At 41.4% G+C, this 13,361-nt stretch overlaps 1 protein-coding gene across 2 annotated transcripts in view; it reads left to right on the plus strand.

The window, feature by feature from the left end:
- Nucleotides 1–13,361, plus strand: part of GRB2 (growth factor receptor bound protein 2) — an 89,241-nt gene that overhangs the window by 34,192 nt on the left and 41,688 nt on the right. The gene's annotated exons all lie outside the window — the stretch shown is intronic.

The following is a 13,361-nucleotide window of genomic DNA, read 5'->3' on the forward strand; positions in this document are numbered from 1 at the left end:
CGTGTCTTCCCTTCTCATTGTAAACTCTTGGTGATTATTGTGGTCTTTGGAGGTGAAGCCCTTGGGCAGAATTGGGATGGGAGTGGAAAGTAAACTGCTTTGCTGTGGACTAGAAGTAGAATTGGGGTGAGGTGTTCCCATTCCCATGAGTCCCTTCCCTGTCTGCACTGTTCCCTTTCCTTGTGAACCTTTATTTCTCAAACCCCTTCTTCACCTTTTCCACCTCCAGCCTGTGCAGAGGCAGATAGATACTGGGAACCTGTTGCCCTTAGTTCTGCATCTTCACTAGTGGAAATAAAAGAGTTCTTCTCTTAGGCTTACTGCTCGGGGGTGGCCTGTAAGATGTTCTTGAGTCTAGTGCTTTCTCTTCTAATTTGGGTGCCTTGTGTCATTGGATGTGTAATGTGGTCTTGAGCTAAATGTGCAGACAGCAGCATCTGACACATATCCAGAGAGCAGAGGCAGCATTTCTTTGAATTCAGCAAAACCATAATTATTGTGTTTTCTTTTCAGAACTCTGTTTTACGCAAATAATCTTCTGCAAAATCTTACTCTTATTGTAGATACTCATTTTAATTCTTTGTGTTAACTTGCACCACAATTTTGCATAATTTACTATCCTCCTCCAGAAAGCTCTACAGTGTTCCATTGGTCAACATTTTTGCCAGTAATGTCAGAAATAATGGGTTGGGTGATCTTAGTTTCTATATTTAAACAAAATTTTGTCAATTTTCAGTTAGTTGCTTGTTTTCCCTGACCACTGGGCTATCTTGTGTATTTCTGGTCTTCAGTCATGTTGTTCCTTTTGTCTGGTGTAACCTTTAGCATTTACGTGCCTTGGCCACCTCTCGTTGCTTAGAACAGACCCAGTCTCCAGAAGGTTTTCTGGGTGTTCTTTTCCTTCGGGTTCCCCTTCACTGCCCCTGAGCACCATTGTGTACCTCTCGCCACAGTGTGTTTTTGTTTCTCCATTTCACAGTAGGTTCCTCTATCAGCATCTTGCACAGTTGCCTAGCAACATAGTTTAATGTGTTGGAGGCAAGAAGGGAGGAAATTCACACCATGTTCATCCTACTCAGTGTGAACTGAGTCTATAGTTGATATCCTCTTTGTGTCACTCAGTGTTGTCCTGCCTGAGTCAGGCTTGGTTCTTACGTTGCGGCAGCTCTTTTGCCTTTGTTTAGGCAACAGACCAGAAATAGAAACCCTTGAATTTTTTTTTTTTATTCCTTTATTTTTCTTGCCAGCACCTTGGTTAGGTTTCTTAACTACTTTTTTTTTGAGTCTTTGTAAAGTATAATTACACTTTACTGTGCTTATGATCTAAAGAATACTTAATCAGTGTTATTTTTTATTCTTATGTTTCATTTTTGTATTGATTTGGTCTCGCCATGTTGCCCAGACTGGTCTCGGACTCCTGGACTCAAGCAGTCCTCCCACCTTGGCCTCCCAAAGTGCTAGGATTACAGGCATGAGCCGCTACACTTGGCCTCACCTTTATTTCTTAAAGTCACTGCCCAATAAACATTCCAAGTTTCCACCAGTTTTTGTTTTTGGACATTTGTTCCATCCAACATCATGGTGGCATTATATTTTAGTAGATTGTCCAAACATGGGTAAGAAAGATCAACTATGAAAGGAGGTGTCGAACACATTGGCTTTCCCACCTGAATTTGTTCTTTATTCTTTGGATGTATAAAAAACAAGAATAAAACTCACAGGGAGAGTTTGAAGGAACTGTGAAGATTCGTTCTAATTTACATAGTTTACACAACCCATAGCCCTAGGGAAAGTGCCAAAGAACAGCTTTGCAGAAGACTGAGTCCTCCTGGGAAGAAGAGTCCCTTTGTATCAGATGGCTCTCTTGAGTTTACTTTGCTGCTAAAAAAGTGAGCTGGATTGAGGGGAAGGTTTTCTTTTTTTCAAGCTTTGCCAGAACACTTGGCTTAACAAACAGCTGTTTGAAGTCTTAATTGTGTCTCTGTATTTCCAGGGATGCGTTCTGACCTCTTATTAGTAACACAGCTAGGGCTGGCTGGCATGCTTTGTGGTGCCAAACATAGCTGTAGCCAGCCTGGAAGGTATCCAAACCGAACAAGATATTGAAGTCAGAAGGAACAAGTGGTACAAATTCTCTCTTAGAGTTTGGAAAGCCTTCGTATTGAAATTCATGCGGACAGATTTGACACACTTCTGAAAATTTTTTTCTTCAACTGACATTTCAGTTCTTCCAGGCCCGGAATAGTGGGTTTCAGTCAACAAGGCACCAATATCTCTTTTTAAATTAGTAGCCAGCTTTTGGGGTGTATGAATATTAGTGGCAAACTTGGAGCCTGAACGTTGGATCAGTGACCTGTGTTAACAGCTAACCGTATGATAGCCACAAAATAATGAATTTACATTTCTCATGGGACCTGGCTTTAGCCATTACCTCGAGAGTCAGTCTGAGCATCACTTTTAAGCATTCATTCATTGAGAGTCCCTGTCTCTTCGTTAGTACTGTGATGGTCCATGTTTTGAGTAAGTAATGCCATCCTTCAAGCAAAGGAGCGTACATGCTTTGAGTGGTTTTTCTAGTAGCGGTAGGTACATTTGCGCCAGAGTCAGTAAGTCCTTAAATACCATCAGCCAGAGTCAAAAACAGTTTTTTTTTGAGACAGAGTCTCCGTTGCCCAGGCTGGAGTGCAGTGGCACGATCTCGGCTCACTGCAGCCTCTGCCTCCCTGGTTCAAGCAGTTATCCTGCCTCAGCCTCCTGAGTAGCTGGGGACTACAGGCACGCACCCCCACACCTGGCTAATTTTTTTTTTTTTTTTTTTTGGTGGAGATGGTTTCACCATGTTGCCCAGACTGGTCTTGAACCCCTGACCTCAAGTGATCAGCCCGCCTTGGCCTCCCAAAGTGCTGGGATTACAGGTGTGAGCTACCGCGCCTGTCCCAGAAACAGTGTTTAACCAGTGCAACTCATACCCATCCATCCAAAGTCCTTGTCTCAGTCTCACATTCTGATTTAACAGCTGAGCTCAGAGCAGCAAAGGAATAAATGGGAGTTTTTCTCAATATAAGGTTGACTATGCCTTCTTATATTTTGCCTTCTTAAATTTTCATATCTTTGGCTAATGGACTGTGGTGTAAAGAAACCTTCAATTTTCCTAGAACATCGTGCTGCTACTCCTCCTGTTCCAGCTTAAAATCATTTAAATACGTTACTTTTGATATGTCCCATTGTGAACTCCTAGGTTAGGAATATCTAGTGGTAAGTTGATGTAAAATGAGGATAATCATTAATTATTAAATTTCTAAGATATTCTTTATATACCAAAGCTGTGTTTTACAAAGATGACTTTGAGTAGTGTGGATTGAAGTAGGGGAGAGGCCAGATACAGAGGACCTAGGCTGGAGCCAGATTATCTGGGTTCAAACTTTGGCTGTGCCATTTGCCATGATCATGATGTTGGGCAAGTTTTATTCCTTTTTTAAACTTCTTTGTGTCAAAATTTCCTCACTGGAAAAATGGGGATAATAATGGTCCTTGACCCATTAGATACTGTGAGGATTAAACTAACTGAAATATGGAAGCACTTAAAACAGCAAGTATATAAGAAGCAGTTTTGTTTCAGGCAAGCTGATGGAGTATGTTAGTGGAAATGGAAAAGAGTCATATCGTCTGGGTGCAGTGGCTGACACCTATAATCCCAGCACTTTGGGAGACTGAGGCGGGAGAATGATTTGAGCCGAGTTCAAGACCACCCTGGGCAACACAGTGAGACTCTGTTTCTACAAAAAAAAAAATAAAAATGAAAAAATGAGCCGGGCATGGTGGCATGTGCCTGTAGTCCCTGCTACTCAGGATCCTCTGGAAGGATCATTTGAGCCCGGGAGGTTGAGACTGCAGTGAGCTATGGTCTCACCACTGCACTCCAGCCTGAGTGACAGAGCAAGATCCTATCTTTAAAAAAAAAAAAAAAAACGCTGGACGCGGTGGCTCATGCCTATAATCCCAGCACTTTGGAGGCCGAGGTGGATGGATCACGAGGTCAAGAGTTCAAGATCAGCCTGGCCAAGATGGTGAAACCCCATCTCTAGTAAGAAGACGCACACAAACAAAAATTAGCCGGGAACGGTGGCGGGTGCCTGTAATCCCACCTACTCGGGAGGCTGAGGCAGGAGAATCGCTTGACCTTGGGAGGTGGAGTTTGCAGTGAGCCGAGATCGCATCACTGCACTCTAGCCTGGGTGACAGAGCGAGAGACTCTGTCTCAAAAAAACAAAACAAAACAAAACAAAAAACTGAGCGCAATAGCTCTTGTCTTTAATCCCAGCACTTTGGGAGGCTGAGGCGAGCGGATCACTTGAGGTCAGGGGTTCGAGACCAGCCTGGCCGACGTGGCAAAACTCCGTCTCTACAAAAAGTACAAAAATTAGCCAGGCATGGTGGTGGGTGCCTGTAATCCCGGCTGCTCCAAAGGCTGAGGCATGAGAATTGCTTGAACCTGGGAGGCTGAGGCATGAGAATCGCTTGAACTTGGGAGGCAGGGGTTGCAGTGAGCTGACGTCGCGCCACTGCACTCCAGCCTCAGTTACAGAGCGAGACTCCATCTCAAAAAAAAACAAAACAACGAAGAAAATCTAAAGGGTATTTTAAGAGAAGAAATAACAGGATTTAATGATTAGATGAGACATTCTGTTTAGCCAGAGAATTCCAGGGCTTTGAGGCCGAGGAAGTATTGGTGTCATTAACAGAAATGAATAAGTTAGGAATTATCTAATTGGAGAAAGGGAGATACTGAATGCTAAAACCATAGGAAAAAGTTTGACTAAAAATACTGTGGATAGTTTAGAATCTTTGCCCACTGCTGTATCAAGTAAAGAATAAAGGGCTGAACTCATTTCTCACAAGGTAACTTCTTTATGCATATTTCCCAGCAAGAAGCAGCCTTAACCTTGAGAAACATGAGTCACTTCTGAGACTTTACTGCTCTAGGCAGTTTCTACCTCATGATCTCCCTTAAAAAGAGGGTAACGGCCCAGCTCAGTGGCCCATGCCTCTAATCCCACCACTTTGGGAGGCTGAGATGGGAGGATCACTTGAGGCCAGGAGTTCAAGACCAGCCTGAGCAACACAGCAAAACTCTTACCTCTACAAAAAGTTTTTTAAAAATTAGCTGGGTGTGATGGTGCACACCTGTAGTCCCAACTACTCCAGAGGCTGAGGTGGGAGGATCGCTTGAGTCTGGGAGGTCGGAGCTGCAGTGAGCCATAATCACGCTACAGCACTTCAGCCTGGGTGACAGAGTAAGACCCTGTCCTGAATAGGGGGAAGAAAAGAGCAATGGGTCTGATTATGACCTTTGTGACAAACACTAGATCCCATTACCATAGACTTTCTGAATTGGTTATAGTGAGCCTTAATTTTATTTGTGCCTTGTAAGAATAGTGTGGCCCTATAAATGATAGATTCGAGTGAGAATTCCCATGTCTAAATTGTAAGACCTTCATGTACTGAAGCCTTGCGTATTATTTTTTTTCTTTTTTGAATTTTTGTTAGTATATATCACAGGAAATTTTACCTGGGAACCTTAAGCTTATTGGTGATCTAGTTATTAGAGATTTAAGAAGTATTTTTCATTTTCATTGGCTTATTTCAGGGAAAAAAAAATTTTGTTTGATTACTTTCTTGTTTTTTTCAGCCAGGGTCTCACTCTGACACCCAGGCTGGAGTGCAGTGATGCGATCATGGCTCACTGCAACCTCCACCTCCTGGGCCCAGAGGTGATCCTCCCACTTCAGCCTCCCAAGTAGCTGAAACTATAGGCATGCAGTACCACACCCGGCTAATTTTTGTTTGTTTTTTTGTAGAGATGGGGTTTTGCCATGTTGCCCAGGTGCTCAGGCTGGTTTTGAACTCCTGGGCTCAAGTGATCTGCCCGCCTCAGCCTCCCAAAGTGCTGAGATTACAGTGTGAGTCACTGCACCCAGCCTTTTTTTTTTTTTTTTTTTTTTTTTTTTTGTATTTTTGTAAGCTGATCTCAAACTCCTGAGTTCAAGGGTTCAAATGATCGCCTGTGCCAGCCTCCCAAAGTGCTGGGATTACAGGTGTGAACCACCATGCCTGTCCTGGGCATTTTAAAAGTAGAGATCATACTGTATATAACTTGCCTTTTAGAAAAATAAACATTTTCCCATTGTGTTAAGCCACTGTTATTTGCAGTTAACAGAATGTGTTATACTAGCCTACACAGTCGAGTTATGTGTGTATTGGCTCACATAATCAAAACGTTGAAAGGTAGTATAGAGATGAGATAAGGTTTGATCAGGGCTCAAGCTCAGCAGCTCCACGATTTTTTTTCCCAAGTTCTGCCCTGAAATTTGTAACTGCTGCAGGGTATTTCATTATATGAATGCACTATAATTTATTTAACTGTTCTACTACTGGACATTGTAGGGTGTTTCCTTTCTGCCTCCCACTATTAAAATAATGCTTAGGTAAACATCCTTGTTATGTTTACATGTGTTTTAAAGGAAGAATAAGACTTGATATGTGATCAGGTACGACTATGAAAGAGAGGAAAGAGGAGAAATAGCGTGAAAAGTGATGTTTCTACAGGTAGAAATGGGCAATTTCAATAGAAGGGAGACATGGGCAGCTCATGGGTTGGGTTGGGCGTGCTGAGTGTGAGTCCATTCCTTTAGCCATTCTGTTCATCTTTTTGGTGCTCCTGAGCAACCCTTGGGCACCTACTGGTTATTAATTGTCTCTGATCACTTCTATTTTGTCTTTTAATGACTTACTGTACTGGTGGTTTTTTTTCTTTCACTCATTTTCTTTCTATCCCCCATAGTTCCATTGAACTTTCTTTTTTCTTTGTTGTACTTTAATTTGAACTTTTTCGCTTTGATATAGATTGTACCAGATGTTCCTTTTCAAGGTAAACCAAGCAATCCATTACTACCACAGTTGTCTAAGGTGAACCTCTTAAGTCATCTTCTTACCAGAATAACCTGTCCCCATCTAGTCTTCTGCGTTTCACTTTTATTAAAAATGCAAAACTGATTTATTCTGAGTAAAAGAATAGCTTACTTTTCTGTACCATTATTTATAGCAAAGTAGAATTCATTAAAGTAGGATTTAGAATTTCTTGGATATAAAGTTCTGTCCAGGAAGATTTAAATGGTTCTAATTTAGAGGTTTCAGGGGTTTTGTTTTTTGTTTGTTTTGTTTTGAGAAAGTTAACCGTAGGAGATCTAGTGTAAGATGAGCCATTCGTTTCTGCCCCCCGGATGGACTTTTCCCACTGTAAACATAAGCCTCTGGGTGGGCAGCAGATGGAGCTGCAGTGGGGTTGGTGTCGGACACCTGCCAGCTTGTGGAGCTCACATATTCTCATTATAGCAATCATTTGATACTAGAACTGCCAGAGAATGTCCTAAAAATAAAGATGGCCAGTACAAGATTCGTTTGATTTTACTCTTCATGGTCTGCCATTAGAAGTTTGGGCTCAAACTTCTAGAAGTTTAGGCTCAAAACTACCAAATAAAAACAATTTTGATGTTTTCAGACTGCTCTGTCTTCTGAAAAATGAGAGATCCTTTTTCCCTTTGAGAATTGACCTAAGTAAATAAGTAGTTAGTAGGTTTTTTTCCTAAGTGGACCTCAAAGCACTGCCTTTTTCTGTTTGGCTGGGTTTTTATGTTTGGATAGAATGGAGAGATTAGATTGGGTACTAGATACTTGTCTGTGAAGCAGTTTAGAGTAATCCTGTTATTCTGAGTTCATTGTCCATAACAGTCTTCAATCTGAAATAACCTCCATCCCCTACAGCTGCAGAAAATAGGCAACCCTAATAGAAACCTATTAGATGACTGATTACAGGAAGTACTAGTCAGAAATAGTATGGACGATGATCTTTGGGCGTCCATTAAAGACGGTATAAAACAACACAGTGAGGGAAGTTTACATAGTCGTTACAAACATGGACTCTGGAATTGGTCAGACCTGGGTTCCAATCCTGCCTCTTCCACTTGTAAGCTCTGTCTCCGTGGGCAAGGTATCTGGTTTTTCTGGGTGGACCTTAGATTCTTCATCTGTAAAATGGTTATAATACCTATACACCTTACAGAGTTGTGAGGATGAAATGGCTTTGTTTGTCATGAATTCTGGTACATAATAAATCTTTACTAAATGTAAGCTGCTGTTTGTTAAAGGAGAGACTAACTCATTTCTCAAACATGTTGAGTGTCTACATAGGTAGGTAATAAAACCACAGCCACTACTGTGAAGGATATGGGCTGGCGATTTAAGCCCAGTTGGTTTGAGTTCACTAGTAGAGGCAGTGTACAAGGCAGCTTGGTGGCTGTGCGTACTATTAATTGGGCAAGGTAATATGGGAGATAGAATATTTTTTGGAACATACTGAGTTCCATTTGGTTATGGTTAAGTTTGTGGTTTTTGTCAGACATAGAGGGAAAGAGATGTATTGGGCTGTTAGATATGTTGGTTTAGGCTGCAGAGATTTAGGCGTATCCAAATAGAATATTGGCAGAACTGAAGTTTGTGCAGAGGTTGGCTCTTTCTAAAGTGAAACTGTAGAGTTAGAACAATATCAAAAAGCAAACCTTGAGGAATGCCAAACTTTTTTTTTTTTTTTTTTTTTTTTGAGACGGAGTCTTGCTCTGTGGCTCAGGCTGGAGTGCAGTGGCGCGATCTTGGCTCACTGCAAGCTTCGCCTCCCAGGTTCACGCCATTCTCCTGCCTCAGCCTCCCGAGTAGCTGGGACTACAGGCGCCCGCTACCATGCCTGGCTAATTTTTTTGTATTTTTAGTAGAGACGAAACCCCGTTGGCCAGGATGGTCTCGATCTCTTGACTTCGTGATCCACCCGCCTCGGCCTCCCAAAGTGCTGGGATTACAGGCATGAGCCACTGCACCCGGCCCGCTAGTTTGCTCTTAAGCTCAGCAAAAATTCAGATTTGTGATTTAATAAGCGTGAGACTTAGTAAAGCATTTTGTAAATAGAGTATAACATTCCTTGCATTTGTTGTACTTTTGATTTCCTGAAATAATAGACTATATCTATCACTGTCCTCCCCACAATCCACATAGCTTTCCAGAGTAGAAAAGATACCCCATGGAGAAAGTTTAGAAGCAGAAAATGAAATGAGAGTAGGTGGAAGTAAAAGTAGCCTATCCTCTGTAACTGATTTTAGAGGTGACCTGTGACCTGGCAGTTCCTTATTTATGAGTGGGTACAGGGCACACATTGACCAAAGAAGATAATTTAGGTGAGATGCTACCCTATCTTTGAGAATGGGACTCTTGGCTCTTAAAATTAGAAACCAGGAGATCTGTGGGATGGAAAATAGCCTTCCCTTTCCCCCAAATCAAACAGATACACATACTTTGTGACAGGAATAGATTATGAAATATGGTGTCCAGAACAAACTGTCTGCTGGGCTTTTAAAAGGGTTTTATACTTTCTGCTGGACACTTAGAGCACTTACTCTCCCTTCTGTCTCCTTTTATTACCCACCTCAAACAGTCATAATTTTTTTCCTTTCCATTCCCTAGACTTAGCCCTATTCCTTCCTCTACCCCCCAAAATGGGAAAGCCTTTAGCATTTAACTGTAGTACTTTATTTGGCTGTCAGTATTTGTCACATTAGTAATTGGGTGAGCTTGGCTGGAGGTGGGGGGCTGTTCTGTCCTTTTTAAGATTGGCCCACACACCATTGTACTTAGGTACCCACACAAGAGCAGAGCAAGTTGGCTAGATTTTGAACACAAAAGCATGATATTGTGGGTGGGAGCATGTATAGTTTTAGAATTTTTAAAATAAGACAAAAGCCATGTACCTAATGAGGCCAGTGGAATAAACTTTACAACAGATAGAACTTTTGTTTCTGTTTAACACCCAGCAATAAAAATACTAAGAACAGGGATAAAGTGAAAATTATTAAGCCCTTGTATCTATTGCTGACTGGTAAAACCAACACATCAAAAAATATCTGTTGGCTCCCAACTTGTTAACAGTTTCTGACTTACATGTGTTCTCAGTGATTTGGTGGAGTGAATGAGCTAGGTCTCGATTTTTCCCTCAAAGGATTGAAATTTGGTTCTTGGAGGGTGAAAAAACAAAACTCAACTCTTTATGCATAAAGCACAGATAAACAGTACAGTACATAAATACATACGTATTTCATCTGTGGTATCAAAATTTCATGAGAAGTGGTAATTAAGGAAAAAATGTCTACAGACATGGCGGAGGCAATGATGATTAATAAAAAGACTGAGATATGGGGCTCTCCCCTTTGAGGACCTGTAGGACCTGCGTGTCTGTGTCCTGGAGAGGCCAGTGCCCCTTCTTTATTTTTCTCATCTCTAAAACTGGCCTGAGGGTGATGAATGGTGTCACTAGCTGAAGTGCTTCAGGAATGCCAGTGGGTACTCTTAGGATTATTATGGCACAATGTATGTGGTTCTGACACTTACCAGGAATACAAGCAGTGCTTTACATACTTTCCTTGTATTGGAGAGCCTAGCGGTTGCATTAAACATGAGGGAAAAAATCTGAAAAAATACCAAGGGTGAGAAGAAATGAATATTATTTTAATAATCCTTTTTTTTTTTTTAAATAGAGACACAGTCTCACTACATTGCCCAGGCTGGTCTCGAACTCCTGGCCTCAAGCAATCCTCTCATCTCTCATTTTAATAGAGTTGCTCAGTTAGCAATGGACATGTAATGAGCGTAATATATTTTGCTTATGAAATCGTAATGTTTTCAGGGATATTAAAACTTAGTAAATTGGGAAGCTTTTCCCCCTAGTTTGGTGGGGGAGTTTATTGCCCTGTGTGCATCACCGTCTCCCCACCCCGTAATTTTTAAGGATGCCTCCTCAGACTCTGTGTATGAGTATTTCCCTCATACCATATTTGGTATTTTTCAAGTAGATAACTTGGTACCTTTGTAATACGGTAAGCCTAGGTAGAGGAGGGAAGTAGTGTTTCCTGATAAATTACGCAGTTAGTTGGTAAGGAGATGATAGGATTTATGATGACATTTTTAAGAGTCAAGTGTTTAGACTCATCTTTCTGAGGATTTCCCTATCTTTCCCACAGCATAGGAGACCATCTTGACCTATTTTTCTGTCCTTATACTGCCTGAAGGAAAGATGTGCATTTGGATCTTTGCCATTGTGTAGTTTAGTTTGTTCCCTTGTCCTCGTTTAAGACTGGTTAGCAAAATGTTTTTGAGAACAGCACAGACCTGAATTTGAATTGAATTGCAATTTTTCTTTTTATTAGCTGTGTTTGTGGTCAAGACACCTGACCTCTTTGAGCTCTGGTTTGTTCATCTGTAAAATAAAAGTACTATCTCTCAGAAGGGTTGTCTTTAATACAGGAAGGAAGTGTAACGGGTACACAATATATTGTACCTTTTCGAAGTTTGACTTTAGGTCAGGCATAGTGGCTGATGCCTGAAATCCCAGCGCTTGGGAGGCTTAGGTGGGAGGATCGCTTGAGGCCAGGAGTTTGAGACCAGCCTGTTCAATAGAGCAAGACCCCATCTCTACAAAAAAAAAATTAAAATCATCTGGGCGTGGCAGCACATGCCTGTAGTCCTAACTGCTCCAGAAGCTGAGACGGGAGTTCAAGGCTGTAGTGAGCTGTGTTCACGCCGCTGCACTCCCGCCTGGGTGAAAGAGCAAGAACCCTGTCTCAGAAAAAATTGAAAAAAGTTTAAAGTAAAAAAGAACATGGCATCATAGGACTCTTATTTTACAAGGGGATTTATCTGAGGCCCAGAGAAGCCAAGGGGCCAGAGAGCAAGGTGAGCATTAGCAGCTGGGCCCATGCCACAAGGTCCCTGCGTGTCCTTTTTGCCCCACAAACCTTGCTTTTGTATTAGGTCACTCCTTACTGTACAGACACACGTGGTAATGGGGGTGTTTTGCTGTCCTGTGTGAACTAGTGTTGAGTTTGACCTCAGTTGAATCAGTAGGGGATTACATTTCTGTGAGTTCTGTGGAAGCCTTCTAAATTCAGATAATTACCTTGCTTGTATTTGTGACTTCAGTTACTAGGATTTATGATAGGAATATGGATTGGAAAATCCTCTAAAATCTCATCGGGTCCTTTGATTTCTGTGTGTGAAGGGCTTAAAATTACCAGGAATTGTTCCAGACACAGAAAACTAGTTCCTGTTGTCCAGAATTATGTTTCTAAGATAGTAATGGGGGGACTAAACTTGTAATCTGTTGAAAACATATTTTTGAGATTTAAGTTATTGAAGCATTTGCTTATTGTGAATAAAAAGAAAACAGAATAAAAAATCATAATCACATTTCCTTGTTTACATTTGGGAGATCGTTTATAATTTCTTTTTAATTTTAATGTTTAAGTATATTAGAGACAAGATCTCGCTGTGTTGCCCAGGCTGGTCTCTAACCCCTGGCCTCAAGCAGTCCTCCCACCTCAGCCTCCTAAATTTCTGAGATTACAGGCATGAGCCACCATGCCCAGTCTTTTTTTTTTTTTTTTTTTAAGACAGAAAGAACTTTGTAACATACCATTTTTTCCAACAACATTTATCTTTCCAAGACAAGTCAAACACTTATTGAATGCCCTTGAGTATATACCAAGATTAATAGTTGAGGCTACTACCCACAAGTAGTTCAATTTAGTAGAGAAAAGAGTATATTGAGACAGGTATACAAGGTTCAGTGGTGGAAAGAAAATGATTCTTAAATTAGGTCTTGAGTTTGCCATTTTAGGCAGAGAGAACAACATATTATACAAGTGTGAAAATCATAAAACATTCTGGCAGTTGGGAAACCGCAGGTAGCTTTCGTGTTGTTGAAACTCGGAGTTCAAGGCAGGAAGGCAGGAGATGACAGGGACTGGCAGGTGAAGACTGGGGAGTTAGGGTCTGGGCCATGGAGATCTTTGTGTTCAGTGCTGTGCTTACTCACACCAATCTGAAATTATTATTACTATTATTATTATTTTGAGACAATGCCTCACTCTATCACCAAGGCTGGAGTGCAGTGGCACAATCATAGCTCTCTGCAACCTCAAACTCCTGGACTCAAGTGATCCTCCTCCCTCAGCCTCCCAAGTAGCTAGGATTGTAGGCATGTGCCACCGTGCCTGGCTGATTTTTCTATTTTTTGTAGACATGGGTCTCACTTTTGTTGCCCAGGCTGGTCTTGAACCCTCGGCTTCAAGCAGTCCTCCTGTCTTGGCCTCCCAATGTGCTAGATTACATGAATGAGCCGTCAGCTATTTGGAGACAATTTAACCAAAGTTAAATTGTATTGTCTATTATTCCTTTTTTTTTCTTTCTTTTTTTTTTTTTTTTTG

This window comes from Symphalangus syndactylus, chromosome 14 (assembly GCF_028878055.3).
Source record: "Symphalangus syndactylus isolate Jambi chromosome 14, NHGRI_mSymSyn1-v2.1_pri, whole genome shotgun sequence".
NCBI lineage: Eukaryota > Metazoa > Chordata > Mammalia > Primates > Hylobatidae > Symphalangus > Symphalangus syndactylus.